Source organism: Prosopis cineraria, unplaced genomic scaffold (assembly GCF_029017545.1).
Source record: "Prosopis cineraria cultivar Desert tree isolate PC_DT_omini unplaced genomic scaffold, ASM2901754v1 PC1, whole genome shotgun sequence".
In the NCBI taxonomy this organism is placed as follows: domain Eukaryota; kingdom Viridiplantae; phylum Streptophyta; class Magnoliopsida; order Fabales; family Fabaceae; genus Prosopis; species Prosopis cineraria.
Window position 1 is genome coordinate 20,590,724 of NW_026555332.1, and position 12,358 is coordinate 20,603,081.

General features: G+C 29.2%; 1 protein-coding gene across 1 annotated transcript in view; it reads left to right on the plus strand.

The window, feature by feature from the left end:
* The window catches only part of LOC129313008 (uncharacterized), a 91,136-nt gene that overhangs the window by 71,328 nt on the left and 7,450 nt on the right, over nucleotides 1–12,358 (plus strand). The window lies entirely within an intron of this gene.

Below are 12,358 nucleotides of genomic sequence, written 5' to 3' on the forward strand. Positions count from 1 at the left end.
GTGCACAACCAGACCAACACGTGGAATCACAGAATAGGGGAGGAGAGAATTTGTAGCAGCACAAACGAACAAGAGAAGTAGAAATTCGACAGCCAGAGACAGTGGAAGGAAGAAGGGGATGATGCTGCGAGCAGGGGTGGAAGAAACATACTCAGACTTCTAACAACAGCTCAGATCTTCACGTGCTTGCCACCCTCCGTCAGACAGAATGGAGAAGGAAAAAGAAGGGTTCAGCAGCGAGAAACAGAGGAAAAGGAAGAAGCTATGAACTAGGATAGCAACGACACGCTCGCACGCGCAGCGGCTAAGTTGAAGATGAAGGAGGAGGAAAGAGACGGAATGGCATGTGTTTTCTGGTTCAGCTCCTCTCTCGCCCACTTTGTCGCGATAGTTCTAGAAAAATTCAAAGGGAGAATGAAGAAGCCGTGCTCTCCTGTCTCTATCTTTCATTTATTTATTTTAACAGAATGGCATTTTTGTAATTCTACCTTGACCCAAAGCTAAAAGATGAAAATGACACTCCTGGCCTCATGAAAATTGGAATTTAAGACCTATTAGTGATGCAATTTGCATAAAGTCTATTAGACCACAATTCCCCCTTGACCTATTTTTACTCAAAAAATAATAAAAATACACTTTAAATACTTTATGATAATTTAATTAATTTAATTTAATTAATATTATTTTATTTAATTATTATTATTAATTAATTTTTTTGGTCATTACAGTAATTCTCTGTGTGAAAGAGGACACTGACCCTTTCATAACGCGAATCATTCATGGTCAAACCTTATGATAGCATATATAGCCAGCTGTTCAATTATGGTATCAGAGCAAGATTATAACTTGTTAAGTGAAAGATAATATGAACTTCTTAATCTCTAATGTTTATGTTTTATTAATTACTCTTTAACTATCTATGTTTTAATTATGCTCACTACTTTTTTCCAAGCTTTGTATCATTATCATTATTTGTTTGAAAACTTGTAAATAAATAAAACTAGGTTACAAAAATTAATTGGCGAGTTAATTAGATTAGAGACCATAGAATTTCTAAATAAACCAGAAGTAGATAGAAATTATATAGAATACCGTTGTTGTTTATATTTAAGTTTTGCAATAATAGGAGCATTAGAAAATTTTCCATAATAAAAACAATGGAACAAATAATGTATGAAGTAGAAACTAATAAGTTACCGGAAAGTTCTTGTTTACCAATAAAAGAACCTTCATGTATTTTAGTACCCTTTATATTAGGAGGAGATGGAGATAGTACTTTTAATCAAGTAAACTGGACTAATATGTATTTAATAAAACAATTAGGTTATTATATTAATAAAAATATACAAGATTTAAAATATTTATTTAATCAGAAAGAATTAATAAAAATGCTATTAGAAGAAGTACAAATAATATTAGAAAAAGAAAATCCTAAATAAAGAAAAGAAAGATTAATAAAATTAGCAAAACCTTTAGAACAAAAATATATAAAATGAAAAAAGATTGTTATGAACAATTAAGAGAAATAAAATATGATATAGAAAATCTAAGAACTGGACAAAGTTTAATAAAATATAATACTTATAGAATAATGGAGGCATTAGGAATAAACCCCAAAACCAGAATAGAAGATGAATGGTCACAAATAAACATGATAAGAATAGTTGAGAATAATATATCTGAAGAAAAAATAAGAAATCAAGATATGCATAAAAATATAAAACAAACAAAAATAGAAACAGAAAAAATAAAGAAAGGACAAGAAATTATAAATAAAAATATATGGACTATATATGAACAAATTGAAAAATTAGGATTAGAAATTTATGATAAAAAGAATGGAACTAATTATGCAAAATATAAAAAGATAGAAATAAAAGAAGAACCACAATTAACAGAACAAGAAGAAATAGATTTTGAAGAAAGTTGTAGGGCTGCAGAAATAATGGTAGGAAATTATAATTATAAACCTAAGAGAAGGACAAATAAAAATAAAAACCAACAAAAAATGAATATAAATATGATTAAAAAATTAGATGAAGAAGACATAAGTGAATTAGATCAAAATGAATTACAACAATTAGAAGAATTAATGGAAATTGAAGAAAAAGAAAAACTGGAAGAATTAAAAAAGGAATATGGACACTTAATAAATAATAATTATAATGAAGCTTTTATAAATATGTAAAGTATAAATACTCAATTACAACCTTATGGATTAGATCCAAACTTTGTAACCCCAAATTTAGAAAGTGATGCCTATAATAATATGAATGTAGGAACTAGTAGAATATCAAAAGATAGATATGATGAAAGAATGATGGAACTATATGAAAAAGAAAAAAATTATCAAACTGATTTTAATAAATCTTATAGTTGTAATAATATACCTTTTGAAGCAACTTTTAATATACCTAAAAATAATGAATTTATCCCTACACCATTAGCACAATATAAAAATAAACAAATACCAAATTCAGGATTATGGTTAAATTTAGATTGTAATTTAGATAATGAAAAGGTAACAGAAGAATGGGCAAAAGCAACTTTAATATCTTTAATACAAAAACAAACGGTAACCATGTTAATAGAAGCAACATTTTTAGAAAGTGTAAAAAATTGGTGGATGAGAAAACCCCAAGAATTTAGGAAAAAATTAAGAAAACTAGATAAATCTTATAATAAAAAAAGAGAACTTTATTCCATGATTGTATCAAATTATGCAAAAATGATTAGAAATGAATTTGTAGGAATAAGTGAAGATATATATGAAATAAGTAAACAAAAAGATACTATAAAAAAGTTACATAAAATAGAAATATGTTCATTAGAACTTAAATATTTAAATGTTTTTATTCGTGAATACAAAAATTATTGTTATGAAGCAAGAATAGGAGACTTAAAAGAAGAAAGATTCTATTTAGATTTATTTTTCAGAAAACTACCACCTCTAATATCAGATACAATAATAGATGATTATTATAAAACTTATAAAATAACATCATGTGAAGAAGAATTAATAGATGGCATAGAAAAAGGATCAATAGATGTTTCGAAAAAAGTAGATACTATGGGAAGAAGAGAAAATTTTTTAAGAGAATATATATCAGATAAATGTAAAAATGCTTGGAGGAATATGAAATATTATAAGATAAATAAAACAATATTAAGATGTGGAGAATTTCAAAAACCACATAAACGGGGATGTAAACCAAAAAAATATAAAAAGAAAAAGAAAAGAAAACTTAAAATTAAATTTAAAAATTATCCAAAAGAAAAATTCTATAAAAAATATAAACCAAGAAAATTTTTTAAAAGAAAAGGAAAAAGGAAAATAAATTATAGGAAAAAATCTAAAAAATGTAAATGTTATAATTGTGAAGAATTAGGACATATATCACCAAATTTCCCTAAAGAGAAAAATAAGAAAATTATAAAAATATTAGAAAAAGCTTATGAAAATAATTTAGAACCTATAGAATATGATGAAAATTTATCTGAAACAGAAAGTGAATTAGGAAAATCAAACATAGAAATTTATAAGTTAAAAATAATAAGTGAAATTGAAATTGAAAGTAGTAATAGTGATTCTGAAGAAGAACTATGTCACATGTACATGATGAATAGATTAGAAGATAAACCTAAAAGTAGTAATTAAAATATATATATATATATATATATTCGAAATATATATGTGTATGTATATAAATATTCACACACATATATATAAAAATAATATTATATATATATATATATTTGTGAATATATATATATATATATTATATCATATTATATTATGTTAGTTTTAAATTTAATTATATATGATAGATTAACTTTAATAATTAACATGGTATAAAAGAATATCATATCAGTTTTATAGTTTGAATATATAAGATAAATTCAAATTAGATATGATATTATAGATTTCATTTACGAGATAAATTTAATTTAAATTTCAATTTACTCTTCAAGAGAAAGGCAAAAACCCGAATTTATATATAATAGATACAAGGGGACATGCAAAATAAGAGAGTTAAAAAAGTTCTAACAACTAAACACTTTGAGAGCCACGAAACATCCTAGAGAAAGGAAAACCAATGTTCAAAGAAGAACGGATGCTGGGAGTGCTACCACACTGTTCGAGTTAAAGAGTTGTTCGTGTGGATATTGGTAGAGGGAGTAGATTTACGTTATCAGCTCTTAAGATCTAAATTCTTGAAGAGAACACACGTGAAGTATGAAAAAAAAATGTAACTGTTCTTCCCACCTTGACTTAAACGATTTCGTTTAGTCCACATTAGGATAGAGAATTTAAAATTTTAATCTTCCATTATGCCTCCCTATCCAACACCATTTTCACCTCAAAACACATTCTAGGGTGTCCAAAACACACAACCTAATGCTATTAGTTTCGAAACCACTTTGACCAACTCATATGAAACACACACGACATATTAAAGAGATGAGTTTAGAATGATATCACTGATCACATTTGAGAGTAAGGTAGAAAAGCTTGCTTAGATATTTATCCTGATTTAGCTCTGACCACTTGAGTCTATATCCAATCTTCAAGTACTGCTTGAGATTTTCTTCACTAACTCCACCAAGATTAGTTCAAGCTCTTGATAGTGTTAGTACAATTCTAAACTCACACTAAAATCTAAATCACTCCAACTTACAAAGGCAATGATATATCCATCTTAAACTTCCCAAGTTTAAGATACTCTGTTTCGATAAAGAAAAACAAAGATGAATAGAATAAGTTTAAGAATGAACTACTCTTGTTCAATACTCTATCTAAGAGTATTGAATATAAATTTAGAAAGTTCAATAAATGAAAATAACTCGTATAGTTAGTTCATGTCATTCTTGTTCATCATCTTCATGAATGCATCAATTTATAGTTGGGCATAAATGATTCATTAGACTCATGAATATAGCTATTAGAGTTATCTTCTTCCCTCATTTGAACTTTTTTTAAAACGAGGCAATGTAAGAGTGCTTTATAGTGGAGCTTTTTTCTCTCATGGCAAGTAAGGAAAGTAACATCTCTTTGCATTAAATGTTCTGATAAGGTAGATGAGAGACTATTTTAGAAGAACAAAGCTATTTGGGAATAAGAATTTTCAAAATAAGATCAATAAGCATTTAATCCAACTTAAGGTTGTGTTTAAAATGATTCTAGAAAGATTAAATAACTAACACAACTCTCAGAAAGTGAAAGGAAAGGAATTAGAGTGAGTTTCAAATATCCCTTGTCATCCACGTGAAAAATAGAGCATGTAACACAATGCTTATTTTGACATAAGTAAGCCTATTTTGAAATAGTGAAGAACAACTTTAATGAGAATGCTAAGAAGCTATTTTGAAGTAATGATCTTATATCAAAAGAAACTTATGTATGCATTGATCTGAAAGTCTTTATTTGGGAATAAGAGAAGTTATTCTTGAATAGGTATTCTTAAATAAGCTATTCTTGGATAAGATGTTAAGAAGTTACACATCAAGAATACCTTGAAGGAAAGAACAACTATTCATGAATAAAGATAGCTATTCCCAAATAAGGTATTTCTGAATAGGTTAACAAGAGGATATTTGGAAATAAGGAACACACACAAGAATAAGCTATTCTGAAATAAAATATGCTTATTTTGAAATAAAGACCATTTTACAGAAAATTAACAAAGGTTATCAAATTTTGGATTTTGGATTCTAAGACCAATTATGATACCTTTCAAGTAATACAAAGGGACCTTACAAGATAAAAATCAAGTCAAATATTTAATCTTTAGAGAGGAACACAATATAAACATATATAGGAGAAGTTTAGATGATTTTGGGCTATTTGGGAATAAGAGTGCCTATTTGGAAATAAGACATAATAGTCAGATTATAACACAAAGTTCTTGATTTCCATACCAACCATTAATTTTTAATTCTTAAACTTATAAAACAAAAATTTTTTTTATTTTGTTATCATCAAAATTAGGGTTCAACGATGACTTTAATCAAGTAAACTTCATAAAATGTAAGGGCAATGAACCCAATTTATTAAAACATGACTCCAAGATAGTTTAATTTATAAATAAAGTCACAAACCAAATGATTTACAAATCTAGTCATATCATGCTTAGAAAAAAAAAATCATGATTATTTATAAACTTTCCTTAGAAGATCAAACAACATAATTACAATTGGTTGCTGCACGTGAATTATTAAAAAAATAGTTATCCAAAAAAGTCACTAACCAATCAAGTCTTGTTATTGGTTAAAGATTTATGAAGAGGCCCACTCCTTATATTCCTATAAATGAATCACTACTAAAATTAGCCACAAATTCCAGATTCAAATGCTGCTATGAAAAATAGAATTGTTAAAACAGTCTATTGTTTGCTACAACTTCGAGTCCTAATCTACAAATATGAACGTTATAACTTTTGTTTGATGATTCATATAGACATGTACAAGTTGACCTTAAGGATTTGATTCTAAATGAAATTCTAAAGTGAAGAAAGTGAAGTTCCTATCAACCAAATACTCTAAAACTACAACCACCTCAGCTAATCAGTGATGAAAATCCATCTTTGACTCATTTATTCCACATATAGTCACTAACCAAAAGTTGCTATTTTTTATTTATGTAAACATGGAAAAAACCAATGACACAAAATCCTAGATAAGAACATCATGAGTTTAAGTGTTCAAAAACATCAATACATGGCTTGAATGCCCAAAAAACATGCACAAACATTTCCACAGTATGATCCAAGCATAAAGTGTTGGACTATGGTTAACCACCTTAGTAATAATAAGTATGAACTCTCCCAATTATCAAAAGCCATTACAATTGCTAATTGTTTAGCCTTTCATGCTTTCTTATATAACATTGTATATCCAAACATGGATTGCTTATGCTCAATTATTTGGGACACTTTCACATCTAGTCGATCAGTTACCATCGCCACAATAAAGGATGAGATGACATAAGCGTCCAACTTAGGATGGTCTTGACTTAATAAGGTTGCCAAATGTAACATCTTGGATTTTAACTTTGAGAATTTCCAATGTTTATAAGGGTATTTTATTTAAATTAAATAAATTTTTGGTTAAGAGTGTTTTAGAGAGACTAATGTAGCTAATGGATCCTTGGATAGCCTTAGAAAAGGGCTAGATCAGAGTGTACGGGATATGGCACGAAGAAAGGTCTAAAATGAGTATGGGGTTCTCTGTGCCATGTGCTATGACGGACGAACCAATGTGCTGTGGCACACGTGTAAAATCTATATTTATCAACTCACGAAATCAAATAGAAAATGAGAAGTGGAATAGAGAGAATATGAAGAGGCGACGGTAGTAGATGATCGATTGGTGCTAGGGCTCAACCTTGAGGTCATTTTGGAACCATTTGGAGTAAGATTTAGCTTTGGATAAGCTCTTACACTTCTCCTTCTCCCTATATTTGGACTTTTCTAATTATTAGAGTATTTTGGGGCTTTGATTTAGTTTTTCTTAGATAATGGCTAAACCCATTGCCTTAGTTAATGTCTTGGGTAGTTAAATCAAGCCTCTAAACCTAAATTTTTAGATTATATAGTGATTTAGAGTTATTGGTTAGGATTTGGACAAACCCTGGGCAGAAATTGGATGATTAAAAGCAATATGGATAATGTAATGGTGTTGTTTATGTGTTGGGGTGTTAAATAGGGTTAATGAAGTGTGTTGGAAGGATTGTTGGGGCTAAATTGAGGTTTTGAGTATAATGGGACCCCTAATTGTACTATAAAATGAGGTGATTAGTGTGGAGATTTGACAATTAAGGGTTTAATTGTGTAGTTAAGCTTTGATTAAGCATTGTGGTACTAGTGGACACGTGTGGAGCTATTGGTTGACTATGAGAACCCTTTTAGTGACAAAAGGATTGAGGTAACCAGATTATCTAATCTCCCTTTTTGTATGTTTGGATGGTATTGTGTTAGATTTAAAAGTAATGTTTTGGTTTGATACTAGTCTATTAATAATATGAAATTATGATTTGTGAAGTTATGTGAAGTGGAATGAAAAGTTATTTTTAATGTTATAGTTTTTGGAAAGTAAATGCTATTTTTATGTATAACTACTTGTGAAATTCTATAGTTTTAGAGAAAAGGAGCAATTGTGATAATTGCTACGTTATGAATATGTTGAATGCATTAAGCATGTTTGGTATGATCATTGTGAGAGGATGGGAGTTCACCCTAATGTGTTGTTAGGACATTGTTTGGAAATTCATATAATATATTGGTACTATGAAGGCCCTAGTGGTTAGTATTATATTATTTAGAAGTCTTAATACTACAAGTGGTAGATTGGGCATCGACACCCCTAATGTTTGTGGACAGGGGAAATCTATGGTATATAGTGGGCAAAAGCACTCTTAGGCGAGGCTACCTCCTACTAATGGTGAGCTTGGGCTCCAGTGACATGAACTTGGTCTTATCAAATTGTCAACCTACATATTTAGTCGGAAGACATAAGGAAGGTATAAAGTGATATGTTAATCATGCATATCATACTTTAACCATATATTTGGATTTATGAAACATGTTATATGATTTACTATGCCACTTCACATACGCACAAACTGTTCTTACACACGAATAGTTGATTAAACTATTTGGTTATTGAGTCCTCGACTCATCCCGTGGTTACATTTTACAAGTGAAAGCTCCAATGGGGGTAAGGGAAAGGAAGGCGTAACTGAGTATCAAGGGGATTGGCTCTCGGTTATATAGTCCCTTTACTTATTTTGGTTTGTAACGAATGGTTGAATGCATATGCCAACTTAGGACACATATAATTTTGTGATACACTTACATGAATTATGTTGTGAACTGTGGGTATCTCGGCCTAGGTTTGTTATATCTATGTTGTAATAGTTGTGAGAGGTCAAGATACTAGTGTAAGTGTTAATTTTGTATTGATTTATGTGATAGATTGACCATTAGATTGTTTATGAGAAATTGTTACCCCTAGTGAAATTTATGTTAAAAATGGGGTTTTAGTGGCCAATTCTTGTCTAGGTTGTTATTGTTGTGATTTAAATACTTGAACAGGTTATTTGTGGTCCATTTAAGTTGGTTCAAGTGGTTTCATAGTTATTGGCACTTAGTTCATGAGTTTGGGTACCTTAGTTGTGATTTTTAAAAGAAAATGGGCCACTTTGGGTTCGAGTGTCCAAATCTCATTTGGCTTAGTGTTTGGGTGTGGGACCGGCGCCAATAGCTAGGTGGCTTTAAGAGCTTTGTGTGAATATTTGAATCACTCAAATCGGACGTCGGACAACGAAATAGCATGCTTCGAAAGTTAGTCCGAAGAGCTGTCATATAGTAGTTTACTGTCATGACAGTGGTTGCATGCCGCAGTGTATTGTCCATTGCACAGCAATACAAGGCATAAAGAGGGGGTGTTTCCCTTTGTGCAGTCTGCCGTGGCAGACGATGCATTACGCCACAGCGCATTGTGCCTATGTGGCTATATATATTGTTGCTTAATTTGTAGCATGATGAATTTCTTATACTTTTGTTGTCTAATTTAATTAGTTTTAAACTATAATTTGAGTTCAAATGATCTTTTAAAAAGGGTTTTCTCAGGATCCAATTTTTTTTGAAATATTCTTTAGGGTTATGATAACTAATTATGTGATTAATGAAATCTCAGTTATCATAATGTTATTTCATGTTTGGTGTTTTGTGTATTTGGTAATGTTAGAGATAATGTTACAACAAACAAGTCTGAGGCACTGCATATTTTATAATATGCCATGATGTTCTGTTTCCCTTTTTGCAAGCCCTTAATCTCCAATTGTAACTACTTTTATAATTTATACATCGATATTCTTCATAATTATCACTTAAATGAAACACCTTGAATGTGTGATGAACTTGAATAGAGTATAATTTGGTTACACGTCTTGGCGTGATAATATTATTAAACACTTGACTGATGAAAAACTCTTGGCCATCATCATTGGGAGGTAAAAGATCTTCCATTCCACTAAACTTAGGAGTCGCTGCTGACTCTATATTAATTCATGAGAAGAAAGTTGAGGCAGCATCTTCATTGTTCTCTTCAAAGGCTTCATCATTATCATGGTCACCACTACCATTTACATAAAAATCATACTCATACTCATCTTCATCTTCAAAATCATCCATAATATCTTCAAACGAAGTTTGTGAAGAAGATGGTACACTATTATTACTAACATCAAGGCAAGGTGGATCAAACGGATGAAAATGTTCAAAGTGCAAGCTAAGCCTTCTTCCATTAGATCTATGTGATTGCTACTTGATGGAAATGAAGATCTAACAAAGTCCTCTAATGGTTGCGATTCAGAGAGGTCATTAACTACTTTTGAAATGTGTGCATATAGCTCTGGCCCCGTTAATTGATTTGAATATCACAAATTTATATGCTACATTTGTTCTGTGTCAAAATCATTCCACAACTTACATGCCCGATATCTTGGCAGATTTATGGCTATTGAATATCTATATACTAGATTAGACACAATTTGATTGGAAGGAAGCTCTAGTATTTGTCCAACATCTTGCTTTAGTTAGGCTAAAGTAATATTTCCATCAATCCTCCTTATTTTCATAGCATCAGATTAAAATGTCACACCATATGAATCATTGAAAATTCAACCATTTGCATATATGCCCACTAACTCTTTTCTATTGTCCATTTTCCCTATATATTAAGCAACTTTTTTATTAATCAAATGAATATCAAGGCACCAAAAAAAATCTAATCCCTTCACAATAAATCAAGAATCAAAGCATTTTCTTAATAACATTCAAGCACCTAGATTTTAACACATGATTAATTTATTTATTTATAAAATTATGACAATAATTTATTTCATTTTCCTCTAAAATTATGTTTATATTTTTTACCTTAATAATGATTAAAGGCTAAATCATCATTAAACAATTAAAATGTTTTTGAAAAATAATTTTTTTAAATACTATTTCATAATTAATTAGATAAGTTTCTTGTATATTTAAACTAAACAATTTAAATTCCTTAAAAGAAGTCACTTGTAAAAACTATATTGTTTTCACCTTAAGAATAATTAGAGACTCTAGTATCGTTAAGGACAAGTTTAAAGACGTATCATTTATATCTCGTAATTAATTAGAAAACCATCTTTATATATCTAAACTAACATATCGATATTTAAAAAAAATATAAATAATGACTTTATATTTGTTTGACCAGCAATTAATGATTGTGTTTAAACAAAAGCATTATTAATAAATAAATAATGACAACCTTTTTCATACAAATAATTATAACGGTTTTTTATTTATATAAATTATATTGATGATATTTCTTTGGAATTATTAACAATAAAACTTGACAAATAGTATGATTCATATATAATATTATGCATAACATTTTATAAAAAGTTATCTTTTTTTTTTTTCAATTTCACGTCATATTAAAACTTTATATTTATTTATTACACACAACTTTTGATATATTTGGTTTTTTCTTATAAATTTTGTATTACTGACATTTAATTATATTGTAAGTATTGCAAATATAGTTTCTTATATAGTATTTAACTTAGCAGTGGCTGTGTTAAAATAAAGGTCTTGTTATCAGACCAATTGATCAACTCATATTGAAGCATCACGTAAACACGATTCAAGCAAGTTTAAAGGACTAACTCTTGAGTTTTGACAAATGAAAAACAGTAGCGTTTTTATAACTAAGTTGAGTAGATAATATTACCTGAAAATGTAAATTCCACAGCTTTAATGAGTTGAATCACATTTTTGTCAACAATGCAAGGCTATAATAAGATAAATATTTACATGCATAAAAAATTCTAAATATACATAAAAAATAAAACATTTTTTATTATAAACAAAATATTAAATCATATGATAGATGTGCTTACCTTTTTAAATTTGATGTCAAAATGAGAAAGATTTTTGAGAGTTAAGGAGAGACATATTCTAACAAAATATTAACTCATGTATCGGTTGGGCAACCTATATTTATTTTTCAGAGCTTCTTAACTATGGATGCACATGGTAAGAAACAGGGAGAAAAAAAAAAGTATGCATGCTAATAAACAATACACAACTATAATCTACTCCACGGAATCTGCTCAATTTAAGACTTGACACTAGCACATGTAGTGTCATATCTTGCAGTGTGATGTCATATCTTAATAGCAACATTTTAAAAAGTAAAGTTGGTGTCGCAAAAATTATTTTTGGATAAATTCTCTTACTTATAACTCGGAAATGTAAAGGCCAAGTAAGAGTACATGTGGTCAAATTGGTGTGTTAGAAACTGTTTT